This window comes from Plodia interpunctella, chromosome 20, assembly GCF_027563975.2.
Source record: "Plodia interpunctella isolate USDA-ARS_2022_Savannah chromosome 20, ilPloInte3.2, whole genome shotgun sequence".
NCBI lineage: Eukaryota > Metazoa > Arthropoda > Insecta > Lepidoptera > Pyralidae > Plodia > Plodia interpunctella.
In genome coordinates, this window is record NC_071313.1 from 3,670,589 (window position 1) to 3,692,155 (window position 21,567).

At 33.5% G+C, this 21,567-nt stretch overlaps 1 protein-coding gene across 1 annotated transcript in view; it reads right to left on the reverse strand.

Moving 5' to 3' along the window:
• Window positions 1-21,567, reverse strand: part of LOC128678888 (uncharacterized) — a 240,575-nt gene that overhangs the window by 111,723 nt on the left and 107,285 nt on the right. The window lies entirely within an intron of this gene.

Here is a 21,567-nt window from a genome sequence, read left to right on the forward strand (position 1 = left end):
TACCAGCGTAAGGGTCAATGGTGAAAATTCACCTGTGCCTATTTCTCTTCAATACTTTTTTTTCTCTAATAGTTTCGACATTGGGGCCTTCAATAAAATCAAAAGTCTATAAAATCAATAAAAGTCTATCGATTTATCAAAAAGTCGGCAAAATTTGGTGGGTGTATGTTTACCATCTGGCAACCAGCAAGCTCGTTTGCCCAATATACTTTAAAAATATATATACGGGACGAAATTAGAACTTCACAGACACATTTCACGTCAAATTTTATTATATATAGTATTTTCTCAAGAAGCTACAAAAGAAAGACCAGTGTCCCGACAGTTTAAATGGCTGATGATGAAGAAAATAATATGCGCGGGAAAATGTTCGCAAACTGTTGCAAATTCTGTTCCCGTAACATTTTGCACTGTTAATTGGTGACAGGAAAATAACCAAAATTCTGAAACTACGACCGAATACCTTTGAAAGCACGCCGCTCATGGAAATAACTTCAATATTCCCCAATACAATGGTTTGAGATAACCAAGGAGTGCTAACTCTGCTAATAATCAATATTAGTATTATAAAATCAAATCCCTCAGAATAAAATTCCAAACGGAATAAATTTCTTTACGTTCCATTTTGTAATTATCTAGAATGGCCAAGCTAGTTGAAAGTAGTTTTTTTTTACGTGTGACGTGGGTAGAATTAATTTGAGGAGAAAATTATACCGAGATCTATAAATGACCTTGTTTACGTTTTCATTACAGTTTTCTTTGATAATGATAACAACTTTCTGTAACAAAATTAATCTCAGAGAGGAATATTATTTGCTCTCAAGCAATCGTAAATTGCTTCCTAAAATTATAAAAATAAATGTGCTTTTCAATTTACCTAATTTTTCCACGAAATGCTGACACTTTGTGCAATTTATCAAATGGAATTTTGTGTGTTGAACGAAGTCGACAAGACTTGATCTTCTTCTGTTTCTATTTAACTTTTGCCGCGAGCGAAACCCCGTGTAATGATTATACCTTGTTCATCTCGGACCGAGAGAAAAGGTAAACAAACCTTGAAAAAAAAATCATTATTTCTCGTTTTTTTTTTGTTAATTTTGTTTTTATTTTCTTTTAATTTCTATTAATAGTTTTTGTTGTTTACTTAATTTTTTTGGCTCATTTATTTCTCGTTTTTTCAGTTAGTCAGCCGAGACGACTTAATGGCCACTAATAAAAAAAATATTCTATATTTTAATTAGCAAGTGATTTATAAAACAACCAAAAGAGATACTTTTTGTCGGCCGCAGTTAAAGGTATCATATTACACAATCTCAAATTAAATATTTCCAGCCATGGTAAGTAAAAAGGTCGGCTGTGTTCCGCCCAACTTTTTCATTAAATTGCTGTCAATCTCCATCACATCGGAAACCAATCCCAATATTAGGACTCTTTTCAATTGTTCGCAGTTCAAAAATAGAAGTAATTTTTTTGTATATCTATTATGTACCTATATTTAATAAAAAATATTTAATTTAGTTACTTTTATTTATTAGTTTTTGTTTTGCGGAATGGAATTTAGCATCTCCATTTAAATATGCATTGCATAACATGAATTGCATTGCCGGTAAAACATGTAGGAGTAAGTTTTCTTTTACCACCACATAATGTTTTGCAAATAAATAATCTTTGTCTTTATTTTAATACATTTGCTATAGGTATGGATCCTTAGTCTGACTTAGACTCAGTTCAGTGGCTTCCGATGAATATTTGTATTATCTATTATAACCTGATCACTTTTCGAGTTTTATATATGACACAACCCACAATATTATTCAGACCATTTGTAGACCAAATACAGCAGCCACGAAGACAATTGGCTGCAACCCAAAGCTGCGGAATGCTGACAGCGCTGAGATCGTGGTGCGAGTTTGCAATTCGTTAGCAGAAAAGACAAAACTATAAACATGGCATTAGCGTGAGATACTGTCTGTGACTATTCAATTACACTATTCAACAGTGGTAGGAGTAGCCAATAAGGACAGCCTACCTCAATTACTCAGATGCCTTGACGCTGACGCTGTAGGCGCATGATAATAGCGCTTTGTTTCTATTTCAAATACGCATTTCTCTTTCTGGTATGAGTGAAATGGAAGACATTTATCTTTCTTATATGAGCGAAATGGCAAATATGATGATGGCTATATTTTTCACTGTCTACCAATGTGCGGCTTTAAGCGAATTCTAGCCTGTACCGTCGCCTTAAGAGTAAGAAAACAGTATAAAATTGTTTCATTTATATTTAGTGGCGATTAAACTATTATATTTTTTTAAAGCCCATCAAAAAAGTGGTCGTCGTGACAGAATGCCATACTGTTACTGATTCGCTGCATCTTACTGCGAAACACAGTTAATATCGAATTTCAAACTCGCACTATAGCTTCATATAGCTCTGGCAAAATTCCATATTCCTGACACCGTCAGTTTCACTTGTATATCAAGTGCATTGTTGATAATATTATAAATGCGAAAGTAAGTTTATTTGTTACCTCTTCATGCTTTATCTGCTTAACCAATCAAATTTTACATACATGTACTTCGAAGTACGGAGAAGGACATAGGATTTCATTCTGGAAAAATAAATGATCCCGTGAGAAATTCAAGCGGACGAAGCCGAAAACTTTTCAATTTATTACTACCACCGTCACATTTCCCACACACTTTGATATAAGAAGTTGTAAGTAGCTTAGGTAGGTACTTTGTTTACCATTTACAACACAATTTAAGGCTCGCCGAACATTTACCCTGACAGACGTGTGAGGAAATACGTGCTTTTATTAAAGAGTAGCAGGCGCTCGCAATCTCGTCTGCCAAATTTCATCAAAATCGATAAAGTTTTTTAGTTATTTATAATATTAGTACAGATAAACCGTAAAAATTAAACTTACGGCCACGGCCAGTGAATAACTGCTATATTATTAAATTATAAATTCAAGTTTTGAGAATGTCTAGGTTTTTTTTTGTTTCACTGGTATTTAAAAGCCACCTTATAACCTATAATTCCTGAAAATACATATACATCTACAACAAACATTTTTCGAAAAAGTTCAGCAATAAATTTTCGTCGAAGTAAACCTAACGACCGCTGAAAGTGTTCAGTTGAAAAAATAAATCAGTCGAACCTTTTTTGTAAGAAAAAATATCCTATCTCGACCTCAATATGAATAACCGGCCAAATTCGTGTCGAGCCACGCACAGTAAAGGGTTCCGTAGTTTATTACAACAACAATATAAGTGCGAGTCGGATTCACTAAGACAGAGTTCTGTACCATGCCACCAGATGTTCGAAGTTTTATTGTAGAATACTGTTGGTCAACTATAATTACTCATGAATGTGAAGAGAGAACGTTACGGTATTAGTACTCATACATACTAATATCGTTATGTATGAGTACCAATACCGTAACGTTAGAATTCCTAACAACAACCGTTTCGTTGGTAGACTTGACTTTAACGAAAATCGGCACATTACAACACACCCCTAACCATAACAACACCCCATCATCCCTTACTATAGGAAAAATGAAAAATAAAAAGTCATTCCCACTTCACGTATAGACCTACCCTACCAATTTTTTTTTTCAAGATTTTATTTGACAACTTTGTCGGCGTGATTATTGTATATACTCATATCAAATTACATCATTCTAGTATTCATAGTTTTTGAGCTAAATCGCGGCCGGACGGACAAACGGATATGGCGAAACTATAAGGTTCCTTGTCTGTAGGACTACGGAACCCTAAAAAGGTAACATGTTTACGAAATAGGTACATTCATAATTTATTCTAGTTTTCCACAGACTTTGGTATAAAGATCATCTGCTTCGGTATCTCACTCTCTTTTATATATGACTCCGTACATGATTTTTGTTCACAAGTTGGATGATTGAGAGAAGCAGTGTAAACTGCGGCGAATAGACTAAGCCATGAAGTGGGCAACGCGCACCCTTGATTTTACGGGCGTATTTATAACATTTTTCTCGAATGGATCTAGCTAGGCAGATCTGAGAAAAATTTGTTTTTCCATAATTTCATGTAAAAAATCTCGGAAAAAATATGGATCTCTGTCGTCCAGGTAACTAACATTTTAAGTTTTATGTTTATTTTATTCTTATGTGTTCAAAACGTTTACTTTTTTGAACATACTTGATCATGTGATCAAACGTAATCATAATAAATATTATATAACACAGGTACTAACTGGTTGAACAAAAATGTTTCTTTTGAAGTTAGTCGTTTTATAAAACAAAATTAAGAATGACTTTATCTTCAAAGTATTTGGAAGAACAAACTTAAAATATTTTTAGGATAGCATGCAACACAATGAAAATGATAATTACGAGAGGTGGAATTAATGAAAGAAAAACTTTGAAGGAAATTACTTTTCCTTTTTCCCTGTTATCATCCCCTCAGGATTGACGGCGGTTTGAAGTATTTTTTTTACAAAAACGAAGCGAATTTATATTATAAAAATGTGCATAGAAATGTATCCCAGAAAGATTAAACTATTGAAGACATTATTAGAATCGTATTCTGTGCAATACATGTATCAACGTCATCATACACTTTTATACTCCTCCACGCTATTTGTAACATTGTATAAATATAAATTTAGTTCTGACGTCAGTATGAACTCGAATAAGGTCAGCTATTCACGAGGCAGTATTCCCAGCCAGACTGATAACGCCAATTTATTCGTCCAGCTTTAAATATACTTACCATTTAATGTAAAGTTCACTTTTAGAAGTGCATCCAGTGGGAAAATGCATAACACCCTATGTAACACATTCTATGATAATCGGAAGTCTACATGTGTTTTATTAGAAACTGAGTTGGAAAACCTATCAGTCCCAAAAACATTAAATTGTAGCCAAAAATTATTTTGAAAAGTTCATTAATTGAAAATTTATTGAGAGACACTAACTCTGCTCTCAGCTTTAACTTTGATTTTTGGAAAACGTCCTGTCATATTAAAGTCAGAATTTCAAATTTCTATCTGCAACCCACACTCGATCGTCAGGCGACCTTCGGTGACACAATTTTCGACTTAATATTGAGAGTACTATAGTCGAAACTACTTCAGCAGCAACGTAATATAATTTCAGTTTAGTTGACGTGTATTGTCGCCTTCGAGAGACTATGATATCACAAATATTGTTAGCACAATAGACTGTACTTGCTTACAAGTTGCTAACAGACAAAGGAGGCGAAATTGAATAAGACGATAATATAATGTCACATACACGTATATTTCTTATTCTTATTAACGTTGTTCAAAAAGCTTCCACACAGCGTTAGCGGCCCACACTATGCATTAAGATTGTATCGCGGGTCCGTTGGACACAAACATAGAAACGACAAAACACCCAGAACTGCAAACTTTTTTTAATGCAAAGTAAAACCAAGCTTTTGTAACGATAAAAATAACCAAGACAGGAAATTCCTCGGAAATATGGACACAAATATTAGTTCCACGGATAAACTGTGTAGTTCTGCGGCGTCTCAGATAGTCTTGTAGGACGTTTATATGCTCGCGATAACTGGCTATTCGTTTGTCATTATTCTTTCATTTTACTTCAACTTAATAACTTTAATGTAATTAATAGATAGGTACGTACTAGGTACTAATATTATAAATGAATTCTACATATTGCTATTCAACTTTTTAAACGGCAAAATATCGATTGACACCAACACTAGTCAGTAGTGAGGTCGATAACGGCAGGGTAGTTATTTTTAGCCAAGGTGTGCCGTGTTCTAAGTAAACTCGGCAATAGAAGACCGTCAAAATATCAATTTTACCCTGAAAACCGGATACCTAAGTATCCTAGCGAAACTATTTAATATTTTAATTAGACGAAGAAACGATAGATGAAGATAGACTTGAACATTCAAGTCTATCTTCATTCAAACAAGCAAACGGCATCGTTTTGATGTTGCGACATGCTGTTCCTTATAATTTATCCCACAACTTTTTTATTCATTCAATTACTGGCAATTCAAATACTATAAATGTGTTAGTGACAAAAATTATTTAAGTTTGAAATATGCATTAACCTTTTTTATGAATAAATGGGTGAAACTATATGGTTTATAGCTTGCCATTTAGCTTACTAAACTCAGTAGTATCACATCTAGTTGTTATTATATACCTAGAAATTGTTGACATTCTCTTCGCGAGCGCCACATAATTGTCGTGTGGTTTAGCGTGGAATGTGGCAGGTATGCCTGAACCTGATGTATGGATAGCGTTTATTATGGCCTAATTGTGCTTGAATTTGAAGTTTTGAATTAACTTGTGATGATATTTAGTTTACCTAAATCTGCCATAGGCACAACGGTTGGGGAAGCAGCCGGGATAACGCTTACATGAGACAAAGATATTTAAAACTCTGTCGTCATTGACTGATTGAGAATGCTGGCACTTATGGTCCCCAAAGAACCATGTCGGGGAATCTAGAGGAGCTTTAATAAATAATAATTTGTTGATAGCTCTAAATAGTGGACTGAGTCCGTGTCCGTAGAAAATATCGTGAGGAAAACCAGCAGCCAGTAGTTCAAACTTAACAACATGCTGAGTGAAAAAATGGCCCATTTTAAAGTATTCTTACGATTTTAACTTAGGTTCAATACTTTTTTTGTTTACAAATTTCCAAAAAGAAGCTTTTTTTATTTTCTGATATAACTTCTTTAATTTCAAACTTGATACTTCGACAACAATCTGGCTTTTTGTCTATTCGGATACGTAGGTACAGCACATCAAACCGCAGTGTGGAATCAAACCGCATTGTGGACAAAGCAAATATTTAATGGAGTATCCACTTTGTAAACCTAGGTGATCCCTGGGGATGGCTTGACACATCTCCGTTTAATTGGATTTAGATTCGTGTTTAGCTAACAACTACAACGAGACAGCTAGTGAGATTAATTTTAAACAGCTAGTTGAAAATGCGGTCTCTGCTTTACTGCAAACAAGTCATAATTTAATATTGTTTAATTCTTAACATTATTTAAATAATTCTAGATGCCACAAAAATATTCGAGAATTAACGTTACAAGTATTTTGAAATCACTTTTTAAACGAAGGAAGCTGATCCGCTTTTAAGTCACCAGAAGTAGGAAATTCTCATTAACAGGAACAAAGAAAATAGCTGCAGTTTTTTTTCTCTTTATTACTGCATAACTGCTCAAGCACTTTTGTTCTCAGTTTGACTACATTCAATATGAGTTAAAAGCTATAGGAAGGTAAGTAGTTAATATATCACTTATGTATATGCTAACTAAAATATTTATATAGGGATTTTTTTATTTAGGGGTAATTTTCAAAAAAGTATCTTAAGCTCCTTCTTGTTTAAATTATTATAGAGAAATTCTGGACACCAATTCAGTGCAGCTAAGAAAGTAATAAAATAAGAAAGTATAGCTATTTGAAGATCCTATAACCTAAGCCGTTTTCTGATTAGACGCGATGCGTATTTCTAAACTATACAAGGCTATTAGGCAACTGCGCTCACGTATAAAAAATTATAAGGTTTATCTATTCAATAGTTTATCTATAATTGATATGATGTATTGTACAAAAGTTCGTTAATTTATTCATAAAACGTAGAGCCAATTCTTAATCTGTGATTACGAAGTATACATGAAGTGTGTATTATTTTAAAGCTACGAACTGTAGTATACAAATACATCGATGCGACACGTGCATGTATATGGTTAAGGTGACACGTAGGGAACAGGTAGATATGTATTTATATTAGATAATAACACGTCGCGCAGCCTTGACGCTTTTCATTCACCTAGGACGCTGGGTAAAAACTCAGTTGAGTCGCTAAACAAAATATAATAAAGCGCTCGAAATACCAATACATTGATCTTAGCCGTTGCGTCGCTGACTGACAACTTCGAATTTCTTTTATAAACGCTCACTGACTCGGAGGCATGTTGAATGTAGAATGAAAGGGAAGTTTTATAGGCCTTTATTCAGAATCGTCGTGATTGGACTTAATAAATAGACCAATTTAATTACAAGAACCTTTAATTCCATGCCTATAAAAAATGGCCGAACGGAAATTAATTTCTTAATCTATTTACAACGGTTTTTTTCCTGGACAGAAGATAATTAATTTCGGAAAGTACATTTCTTTTTATAAATGTTTAGAACTCCTTGAAGAAATTATGTTGAAAACATAAATTGACGTTTAGTTTTTGAAAATAGAAAAAAACATACTGTTGTTTGATTATCCCATCGTATTTGGATTTTTTTTTTCATATACCTCAATATTCTTCTTGACAATAACAAATAAATGATATGTAACTAATATAATACACAGTTGTTTGTAGATATTATCTACAAACAAACGTATATTATTAGTTCGTACATATATACACAAATTCGGGTAAAATTCAATTTGATTCGTATATCGCAAAGGCTATAGATACTCGTATTGTTAGTCTATGTTTCATTGTTTGTGGTTTTAGTAGTCATACTTATTGGTAATGAAGTTAGCAAATGATTTAATGTGGGTTCGATTTTCAACCATTACATTATTCATTAGCAAGAAGATAAACCTCGTGGAATATTGTTTACAAACGCTTGAGTGCTTTGTTATTAATTTCGAGCACAAATTGTTTTTACTCTACCCATTGCTGAGTAAATATTTGACATACAGACAAGATAACAAGATACACGTGGGTTGAAAAATAATTTTAATGTTTATTTTTAGTTAATATATATTTAATTGCTTTCATATTTACATACATTTGCATACATTTTTAAAACCTAAAGGAAATCATCTTCGTCTTTGCATTAAAACTTTTCCCTATTTTCTATTCATTATAGGAATCAAAATATGAATGAACAGTTAAATACGTGCAACGTAACATGAAATAACTTGTATTAGCTTATGATAATTATACTTTATTTTAAATGAAAATAGTAATACAGAACTGGGTCAAGCAATTTGTAAGATTCGGCACACACAGGCACAAAACAACATAATTAAATAACCTTCAGGGTAAAATATATGGTAACGTATAGCAGCCGTCAGCATAATATTTCAACGTAAAAGACATTTGTCTTGAAAGGAGAATTTACCCTGGAGACGAGGTGAGCCGGTCCCAAGAGCAGTATTTTCCTCTACCCTCCAAATCGTTTTTCAAAACCTTTGCATTATGGAATGTGTGTGTACACAAAGGGTGAATATAGCGATATTCAAAATAGAGCTTATATTTCAGACAAACATTAAAATATCGGTATTTTTTATTATAAAATTCCATGAATAGCAATGTATACATGAATATAAAAAAGATTTTTCCGTTTTATATTCGAAAATGCTGAAATGAAAAATAAACTTGTCATTTTTTTTCAATAACCTAAGTATTTAATTTACACTTTTCTCCGTATTTTAAAATTGGTTACCTAAAATTTCCTTCTTTATAAAATACTTATATAATACACATTGTACATGTACATATTGTTCGGAAAACTACACTAAATAAATGCCTTATAAATTTATCGTATCCGTTATCGTACACAGAAACCTGAACAGGTTTAAGGTAAAAATATTAAGGTTTTGTCAGAAAAGCTGTTTTCTGACAAAACCTTAATATTTTATTAATTAAATCAATAACGATTCAAATCCCATCTCCCAATAAAATGGATTATTTGCAGATTAATCAACAGATGGCGTTCAATTACGGCAATTCTAGTCCGTTTGAATAATTGAGGGCGAATCATCCCTATGAGGGAAATAAATTATTTATTTGAAAACAGCCATGTGCTTACTTGCAAATCGACATTGTTTTATTGATAGGAGTAACGTTCAAATAAAATTTATTTATATCGATAAGAAGAAGAAACAGTGAATACGTACTCAACTTTTTCTATAACCAAATATGTGTATATTCAAAGCTTAATTTTTTATTAATGTACATAACCATATTTCCAGTACATACTGGTAAATACTCAACGTTCATAAATTTGCCATCAATACGCATAGAAGAAGAAAAAGAAATACATACATAGTTCTGTTTAGTTTATATCTTAGATTTTTTGTTTGTTTTCTAATTAAATTTATATTTTTTTTTTCTTGGTAAAGATAAAAATTAAGTGTAGGTATAGAGAATAACAAGTTCTTTCCCAATACAGGGAGGATAAGGAGAAAAACCGAAACAACCAGCCTATCAGAATGTCAACCCCGTCTTAACTACCAACACTTTTGAGACTTTTATTGACTTTCCGACGCCATCTTGGAGACTGGAAACGCATTTAGAATAAATAATTTGTAATCCAAACTCCGGTTAAAGTCTGCCGTACGACGTAAACAAATTAAAATCTAACTAAAATCTAAACTACGTTGGTCATATCAAGGATGTAGCTGGAGGTATAACCGCAATCAAAATTGATACAATATTTGTTAGAACATTGTTAATTATAGGTTTACTGGCGGCTCATCCCGGCTTCGCTCGGGTAAAACCATAATAAATTATAATTTATATTATTTTATATATGTATATATATTATAGTTTCATCCGAGCGAAGCCGGTTAGGTGTAAACACCGAAACCTTCCTCTTCATACCGACTTTAAAATCATGCAACTGATTTTGATGCGAGTTTTTTTAAATAAATAGACTTAAAACTCGCATCAAAATCCGTTGCGTAATTTAAATATCTAAGTATACATAGGGACAGATAGCGGGAAGCGTTGTTTTATAGAATGTAGTGATTTACATTTACTTGCAAGTTAATTTAGATTGTATCATATGCTTGTGCATAAAGTATTCAAATATCTGAATTTTATGATAATATCTACACTATTTAACAAGCCTTTTAAACGAAATGAATGATTTGAATAAAATATGCAATAACACATTCGATAAAAAGACAAATGGAAGAAAACGAAAGGTTTAAAATGCGCTATAATCTGGATCCGATTGTTTAAAATTTAATTATTTTTTTGTGTATACATATAGTCATTCACACATGAGAAAGACAGAAATTTCGATAAGAAAAGCCGCGCACAGCTGGTATCTTGTGCAATTGTTTTGTGAATCGCCAATAGAATTCTAAAATAGCAATATGTGGCAGAAACCATGTCTCGCATTTTATTCGTTATATTTCCCACCCAACTCGACCTCCTGTTATCTTTAGAACAACTGCGTCACGAGCATGTTACCTTTAATAATATAGAATATTATCTGCTAAACTGTTTACATTTGATGCAATATTTTATAGGAAAAATAAAGCGTAAACCATATTTAACGCTGTGGCTAGAACGCTACGTAACGTGATTTGAGCTTAGAAAAATTAACATTAAAAAGATCAAGGTCAAATGTCAGACATGCGTAAAAGTATGTCAGCCTTCCATTGCTTGGTGTGGTTCGTCATTGCCTTCTCCATTTCACACACAATAATCAACCAGTGGACAGCCTTCCTCACGATGTTTTCCTTCACCAAAAGCAAGTGGTGGTCGATGAAAACTATACATGTGTCAGATTGGTATACAAACCCACGATCCACAGGCGGACGTTTTAACCTATGGGTTAAGACGCCCGCCTGTGACAACAACACACAATAACCTTGCGATGAATTTTACTACAGCAAAATAACATAACTATATAATTGTTTCGCGCACATTTCGTCCGTGCTGTGTGCTAGAAATTAATTATTGTTTTATGTTATACCAAAACAGACAAACCACAAATTAAAAATTCGTGTATATCCAAACCACCTGATACTAGCTTCGTTTCCTGGGCCGTAAATTATATAATTGCCACATTAAAGAGAATCTAATTAACAGTGTTAAGAACCTACTGTCAAAAAAGGACAGCATTTCCACACATAGAAACCGACAAGTACTTATCTCACTGGAGTACTACGTATGCGGCTCATTTCAAAGATGTCTTGGCGATGTAGCAGGTGTCCACAAATTTACCATAGCAAGGAGAATACCGAGCAAAAGGTCAATCTTATATCCATGCCATGCCGGAGACGGTTGAGGATATGCGTACAACAACGTTGGAATTTTACGCGTTAAGTACATTCCCAAAAGTAATCAGAGCAATTCATTGCACAACTCACCGATATTCACAGATTCACTCTCTAACTCACCCATACACAATCACATTTAAAAAAAAACCCTAAAATTATAAACATTAAAATAATAAAAGCAGCTTTGTTTCTACAACATCCGAAAATCAATAAATTCAACAACAAAAATAAATGACAATCGTCATTCAATCTACTTTTTTTTAAATGTAAGCTGCCTGTGTTCTGACTGTTTTCATTGATGTAGCAATTGTGTTTTAAATCTGAGCGTGATTTGTCAATAAAACTCCCACAGAGCCACCCACAAAGCTTACACGTGTATTAAAAGTTGTGTACGTCACTTATGATTTGAAGTTTATAAAAAAAGAAGAGGAAATAGTTTGCTTGATGCTTACGGTCAAATCTTATCGTTAGTGGAAAAAGGAACCAGTAAAATCTAACACCTTGTTTTCGAATTTAGATTCATATAAGTATGTATATTTTATGAAATGATTACCTACTTATTTTAGACGACATAGATAAATGGACCGACTCAACGGCCCACAAAAAGCACTCGTCTCGTGCCGAAAGACAGAACTGCAGACAAATATTTCTGTGATCACAAGTACAAATATTTGACCGCGTTGGGGAATCGAACCCAGGACCTGATAGCGGACGGATAGGTATAGGTAATACCGAACCTACATTGCATTTTTGTTATTTCAATTTATTATCGTAGGCGGACTTTCCAATAAAAACTTTGTATAATACGATGAACAAAGTGCCTTGTGGGTGAGGTAATATATTTTCCGACGAAGCAGATGGATTATAGGAAAATGCACTGTGATAATAAGTTTCGTGCTTTTATACGACATTCACAAGACATACATTATTTATTTATTATTATAATTGTAAAAAATTCAAAATTATTTGGGAAACTTTTAAGCCCAGCTAGAAACAAACATGTTATTTGCAAGTAAACAGGTATTTTTCTCATCTGAGTTTCTTCCCAGCCGTTGAGCGTCGAAGCCTAGTGTCGTAAACACATTAAATTTTCTGATGTTTCGACCTTTAATATTGAAAATATGATCAATCAAAAAATATGTTCAGCTTAATTAATAAGACTTACATAATCAATCAAATTATCTAATTTTAATATATAATTTACTCATTACAAATAACTCTGTAATTCAAAATAAGTTTATTTACGTTTAAATGACAGACAAAATGTATGCCTAAGCTGCGATTTAGAGTAAATTGGCAGTGACAGACAGTGATCATTTAAGGGTGCCGTATTCAATAGGGGGCCCGCGCCGAAAAAATGTTTAATGGTGATTTAATGTTTCGGATAAAACGTCACCAAATTACAGAACAAATGTTCCGTAATTTGGAGACATTGCCTTGCTATCGCGAACCCAGGAAATTAGTTGTTTCCATGAAATTAATAGTACTTTCATTCATAGATTCTATAAAATAACTACTAATCTATATATCGTCGTTGTTTCGTTGTTTTGATTGTTATTGGCTTGTAATCGGACGTGTAATCCTAGCTACTTAGTTACCTAGCACCTTCATACAAAAGCCCTCCTAAAATAGCCGTTATTTATAAACAAGTCAAGCATACATATGTTTTGTCACTACCGCACTTTCTAATGTTTACCATTGATAGAAAAAGACAAAATATACCAACTTTAGCTCAAGTATGTTTTAATTTTTTTATGAATATCATGGCAAATCATAATTTTTAAAATAAATCGTATTCGAAAAAGAGATAGAAAGCTAAATCTATACTTAACTTTTTAATTTGAATAAATAAATTAATGAAATCTGAAAAGAAAGTTCTAGATATTAAATAAAAAATGACATCAAACATGAAACTCCTTCATATTCGAACAAATCTGCCACCGACTGAGGGTTTTTGTAATAAACCAGATTCCAGATGTCGCCGCGGATTGCCAATATCCGCCATCTTTACGCCATACATCCAATTTGCATAAGTAATGAGTTGCCAGCCCCAAATATGAATTTCATTATCATTGCGGATTTTTTACAACCGATAATGCGCTGTGAAACAATATTTAACTAGTTATATTTTTCTGTTATGTACTTTGATTCTTTGAAATTAATGTTTACTTTAAAACTTGACATGTATCTTATTTTACTTAATACGGTTAACAGAATTTGCTACGTTGGTAGCAAACTTACATACTGAAAGCAAAGTAAAGTCAGTTTGCATTAAAAACGCATGACTACGACAAACATTCCAAACAATAAAACACGAGTCATCGGTTTTCGACATTGAATGTCTACTTTAATGTATTTGTGTAATATTGACTGTTCTGAAAAAAAACATTACTTAGTTAATTAAAGAAAAATCTCATAAATACTTAATAAGCAAACATTTTACCAAGTTTTTAATTAACAAGACATAAACAGAGCCATGTCAGTCTGATTAATTTATAGAGAGCTTATTTTATGAGTAAACTCAACTTTCCATGTTTAAACTTTAAAGGGCGGGGGAGAAAACAGAATTATAATTATTATGGCGTTATTAGCTGCACACTAGCGCCACCATCAAGTTTTTCAAGGTAAATAGCCATTATGATATATTAAATCTTGGCTGTAATTAAGTGGTAATTTATTATAATTAATAAATTACCACTTAATTATAGCGAGGTTTTGGTGGTTAAATAAACACGTAATTGTCATCGCGTCACAATATAGCATTGCACACATGATTAGTTATATGCATCTTACTGCGAATAATTTCGATTATATATAAATTGAATTGCAAACTCGTACAGAGGCCAAAATAATTTAAAAAATATTATTTCAATTGTTATTAAATGTCCAATTTAACACTCCCAACTTTTGCCTAATATTCCCATTATCACGCAGTTCCGGCCAATTATCTAATTTGTCTGGCCTGATTAAACCACGGGCAGAATGCCAGGCCATTCCAGCGATAGCCAGACAATTTAAACTGTAGTAAATAGTCTCTATTGGACACTAGCAGTCGCCTGAGGATACACACCTGATGTTTTTCCTAGAAATAAATATCCAAAATGTCAATACTGATTATATCCTTGAATTTTGTATTTTAGCTTCTGTTCAAATCGATAAAAATTCGTTGTATGTTATAAACTAACTACTTAGCTGTTGAACTGTAAATTAATGAATGATCAATATCCTAACATATATAATCAATGACCTAATATTTCATGACCTAAAGTTATACGTAATAAAGTTTCTCCGTAACTACCCTCCTCTTGGAAGAAAATCAGAAAGCGTTTTCCGACTACTCTGAGATAATGACGCTCTCATTAACCTGATAATTATGTTAATGACTTAAGTTCATTTAGAACTGTTAATACTTAGTTGTTAAATTTATATCATGCACAGTGATCAAACACAAAATGGTATAGACTGCTGATATATCAGTTTAACAATATTTACGATTATAAATGAAAATATCGAGTACAAATATATTTAAACGCAATAGTACGTATTGTTATTATATAAAGCGAGATGCAAATATTAGTTTTTCCAACTCCTTCGGACAGCTTATCCAAAATCAGTAGTCATTTATAGGTAAGATATTTATAAAATAGATAGTTTTTAGTTTAAATTAATATTATTTTGTGTGTACTTATTGTTAGTTCTATTTTGTGATTAAAACAAATTATCAGCTTTTCCAAACACGTGAAAAGTCGACCGTTGAATATATAGGTAGTGCTATTAGCACTACCACTATGGCCCTGACACCATTAATCCATCCACATAGCACGTTGCGCTGCTTTGTTTCCCATAGGTTTTGACATTGATGTGTGTTGACGTAGGGCGATACTCCATACAATATCTGCGTTGTCCGTTGACAGATGTCAAAACAACGGAGCGAAAAGTAACAATGAGGACAGGCTCTAATGAAATCTTACGAGCGAGTGTGTTCGAATAGAATAATTTCTAATATGAAACATATAAACAAGGAAATAATAATACGCTTCTACCAACACCCTCGACATCAGATGAGATTAATTGCTCACATTCTCACCAGAATAATTTGTTTATCACAGAAATGCTAATGAATGCTGGTAAGACGTTCGGTGTTTTCTTTATTTACCCATCAATTTGGCTCTTGTTATTTTTTTGCAAGCTGCCTCACAGATACCATATACATTTGTCACGTTTGTTCTTCATTATATTATTCCGCCACTGACCGGTGGTACGACGATCACTGAGTCACCCTGCTGTATTCTAGTGTACCAAATCTAATAGTTACTACATGAAAGAATACCAAATATACATCCATGTAAGTACATCCGTTGTAATAATTAGATTCTGTTGGATTGGTCTAGGTTTTTCGAACGGCGGTGCTGCCAGCTCATATTCAAGAGCTCGAATCAATTTTTATCTACATTAACAATAACTAAAACCTTTGCTTTGTATTGAAAATATATATAGGAATTAGTTCCTACGAACTACGAAGAGTTATAGAGATCTTCCCCACTATTCAGAAACAGGGCCGTACGAGTATGAGAAGTCATTATATTCCCCCGAATTCATTATTACGTTATCAAACAACTGTGCGTACTGCGGTTATTATGATGACAATATTTTAAGGGCTTAGGAAGGAAATAGAAATACCAACAGGATATGACTATTCTCAGACTCAGATCAGACTTCCTGTGGTCGATTGGTGCAGAGTTCGAATCCGTGCGAAATCGAGATTACCAATCCGACTCATTTGGCAGTTTTCACAGAATAGCATTGAATTTACCACCACTATTATGTAGATAAAGTCTGTACATCTTAGGCTTTTTTATGTCATTTTCCTCGACCATTATTATCGTTGTGAAAAAAAAAATAAAATGCATGGAGATATCGCCTAGAATACATTTGTTGTTGACGTAATGAGCGGTGTGTTTATAATCTGCATATTCTGCTTTGTATTTTCGATTAAACAAATAATTATCTCGAAGTAAACCGCCTTCCATTATTCAAAATTTAATAAGCTCAGGTAGAAGGACAGTTCGCAATTTTCGGTATCACGAGCGCTGTAACGAATTTTAATTAGTCACTAGCCAGTTAGACAATAAATACTCCAATTGAGGTAAACATAGTGTAAGTCCTCCCGAAACGGGGAAATATGACAAATAAAATCTGTGCTGTGGGCGAAGTTTGCATTTCAATTTTCACTGTCGAATCGATCCGAAGAGAATCACATTGTGATGTGGTTGTCGTTGCGTCATAGTGGCGCACTGTGATTGGTTAGCTGCGTCTCACTGCGAATCCACTCGATGGTGAGATGTAAATAACAAAGTCGCACTACGCACACTGGTGAAAGGATTGATTAAAACAGTTGTTGATGCACGCAGAACTGGGCGATAAAAAGCCGTCGCAGTTGTGACGTCACTTGAAGAGTCGATCACTTCACATGCCGTGAAAAACTTATACTATTGCTGATCTATAATACACTCGAAAAGAAAGAAACGGGTCAGGCAAACATTTTCCCACCTTTCACATTCACTTTTATTATTAGCGAAGTATTCTGGGAACGCTTATCTTAGCAACTTATGAGGAAGAAGATTCAAAGGCACGTATTTCTGGCATCTTTTAGCCGTGCGTGAGTCGTGAGCGGAAAACAATGCGGCTATAGCCCTATATCGTTAATATATATCTCTATATAATATCCTCTTACTTAATTTAAATATCATAATATTCAAATATCATTTCTTTTGTTCCAATTTAGATCTAGCATGTATATGTGGGAATGGTGTGAGACATATCTCTATACAACTCTATACAAAGTTGTCAACGTTGGAATGAGCACTGTTGGCCCTACGAAGTTTTGATGAGGCCACAATCGCTGAAACTTTACAATGGTTCGAGTTAGTGTTTAGGTAAAAACTTTAGGAGCTCATTGTTGGCTTAGAAATTAACCTTGAACATGAAAACATTGGTTTAGAGCCTAGGGTCACTACCCATTAGACATTTACGATGCAAGTCTTTAAAACATAGTTTTATTTTTCTAAGAAACTCACATATTTTCTATCATTCTCACTGGTTCCACTGGATATTTGTCCCACGGATCCCATGTCCCGTAGGAAAAATATCCAATTGAAGAAAAACGTGAAGAAAACCTTTTTTTTCATTTCTCGACAAAATGTACGAACATAAATGAGAAAAAAACACAGTTTTATTGTACCACGCCTCATCAGACGAAGTGTCGGAACAGCAATAGCAAACGAAATATAGAATCTATTTAGTGTCTGTCCAAATTTTCAAGTTCAATTAAATATCTAACTAAATTGAGAACTCTATATCTATAAGGATTATTAACAGTATTTAAAAGCGAAGCGATATTAAGTATCATCATATAGTAGGAAAGATATTAACTATCATCATTGCGGTGCATAATTCTTTACTCTTGTGTAACTAACATCTTTCGTCTCGCTCAACAATACAATTTAGTGATAAATAGCCCCATAGAGGTCGTCAACAATACATTTCTACTTGACCTACATTTTACCTTGTATCTTGTCAATACCACACAACCAAACATTTCTGGCAAACTTTATAAGATGTGGCCAGACTTTGTAATTCAAATGGAGGGCTCATAACAGGAACATTTCCAATATCGTCCGAAGGGTAAGGGCGACAAGGACCTGGCAACTTAATAGCGATCCTGGATTAAGGGTGTCGCCACAGAGACACAATTTGGTATTGTAAAAGCGAATTTTCTAGAAAAAACTTATATACTCCCACAAGCAAAGGCAATAGAGGTGAATTTCCTGTAAATTGAGGTTAAATAATAATTCTTCATACTAATTTACCGAGACTATCTGTTTTACAACGAGAACTCTTATTACAAGACGTCGTTATGAGAATGAGACCGGCTACTGTTATTGCTTATACAATTTCATTGGGCTTTATAATAATTGTGGACTTAACTGTACCGTTTAGGGACATGTGTCTCAGATTTTATTCAATTATTTTATACATATTCAATAATTTTATACAAATTATGTCATACAAACTAAAGTGCAAACAAATTTCAGCTTAATCGGTTGAAGACATCCGCTTCAAAATGGGATTGCAAGATTCCACCCAAACAGACATAGCTACATAAAATTTAATAAAGAATTTTTAATTTGAATTTGACATACTGTCACACATTCACAAACATACAGATACAGAGACATGATCTTCTCTGCTTGTGTCAGGTTTTAAAAAGGAAAGAAATATTATCATTAATGTATCATTTACAAACTACAACAAAATTCGCCAGCCGGGCTGTTCCAAGTTGCTAAGTGGTATAACTCAAGTTGTGAAATTCCCTCGCTACGCTAAGTGGCGTCTCCTATTACGTTATAATGGCGACGAGATAACGTTTAAAACTGAGACCGGAATTACCACTTTCTGTGCTTTGGTGAGGATGAATTTTGATAAGCTCGATTACTGTTAGATTGTGGAAGAAATGTGTACAGCCAACAACGCAACAAGTTAACCTGCATGGAACAGTCAGCGTATAAAATAAACTCAGCTCGTTAATAATCTCGGCTGCCGAGACCTCAATCGTCTCATGAGACATATACGGAAGAGACAGTTGACAAATTTTTGTTTTGACGTAAGTATTTTTAATATAAGGGCCTTACAATAGTATAGTAATTTACAATAGTATAGTGATTACAATAGTATAGTAAGGCCCTTATATTAATAGAAACACTAATGAAAAACTTTACTGTAACAATGCTTTGAAAATATATGACACAAATAAAATCACTATTTTTTTACTCATACAAACGCTTCATACTAAATGTGCGAACAAGTGACGTCACAAGTAGGTAAAATGTTCGCAAAGAAAGCTATGTTTGTTCGACAGCAACATTACATATTAGGTTTATGATGATGACATCACAATAAGTGGTTTTTTCAACAAAATTTTAGTTTCTGAAGGTAGTTGAGTTTTTTTTATGCCAACATAAAAGCACTATTGTTAACTTACCTACTTATTTTCACATTACCGATTATTTGCACTGACAGCTGTCAACTGTTTGTTGACGATTCATTTGCTGTCATTCATTACCTCGATTTTCAAAAAAGTTACTAGGCCGGCCGGAGTATATTATCTGTGTAAAAACAAGGCGCCAATTTGTACGTTGTATTGTTGAATGAGAAGTACAATTGTAATATTTTAATGGAAAAACTGTAAGTAAATGACTCTGTTATTGATAACTCTGTAGAGATGTGAATATATGTTATTGAATGGTTTTGATGCCAACACTATTAATACTAGTGGATTTGCTACTAAGTACTTGGCTCGCGAGTTTTATTTACAAGAAGCGTTTCCCTTTATATCTTTAGTGTATGATCATCATCTTCAGCCCTACGTGACCCGCTGTTATAGGCCTCTTTCCGTCTACGGTAACTTTAGTAAATGATCTGGCATGAAGTTCTGGACTCTCATCAGAGACGAGGTGCCTTGAGCCCAGACTTAAATGCCAGTCCTTTGCCGTCATAAGACAAAGCTGACAAAGCGCAGGGTCGTATTTTGAAAGTGCAACGAATATCTTGTGTGATTTTATTTTTCATGTGAATTCAAATTCAAATTCAAAATTATTCAATTTAAAATGATATACACTTATTGACGTCAAACAATTACTTAAACTAAGTCTACTACCGGCTTCCAAAGCGCAGGTGAAAACGCAACAAACTTCACCGCAGCCTTTTTCAATTTACGAATCAATTTACGAAGCCATATAGAACGATTTGACTTAACATTGCATTAATTAAATCCTTTGCCCTTATTAGAGTACATTTTACTGGGCAGAAAAAATCTTAATTTATCGACAAAGAACCTATTAAAAAGTAGTAAGTAAGGGAATGTAAAAGAGAAAAAATATAGATGTAAAAGTACAGTAACAGAAAATCAAATATTATACATTAATAGGCACATGTTAGCCCTGAAATAATAGTAGCAAAATACATGGAATCTTTCGCACCCGAATGAAATTCTAAAATCGAGACCCTGGTTGGAAAATTCTCACTTCACAAACAAACAAAATGCTTTTTTACTTTGTGTTCTTGTTTTATTTTGTTCCACTTTGTCCGCATCAGTGTTTTTTTACGAAATGGACCTAAGGCTAAGACTAAGTTGACTTGCAGCGACTTATTACAGCTATTAACCTATTTAACAATTAGGAGCTATACGAATTGGTGCGCAAAACGGAATACCTCGTGTGTACTGAGGCGGTGCAAAACTAGCAATAAATTACGCAGATTGGTCTCCCGTGTTCCTAATCCAATACTAGAAACTGTTAGTTGTCGAAACTAAACACAAACTCCACAATTGGAGCCGCTGAGCCTTATTGTGTTAGGCCTAATTGCTAAAGATGTTTAAACTTTGTAGTTATTACCAAACTAAGTTTAGTACCACTTAAATTATGGATCCAGCTTCCATGCTGGTCTATGAGTAAAGAAAACTGCTTTTGAACCCGCG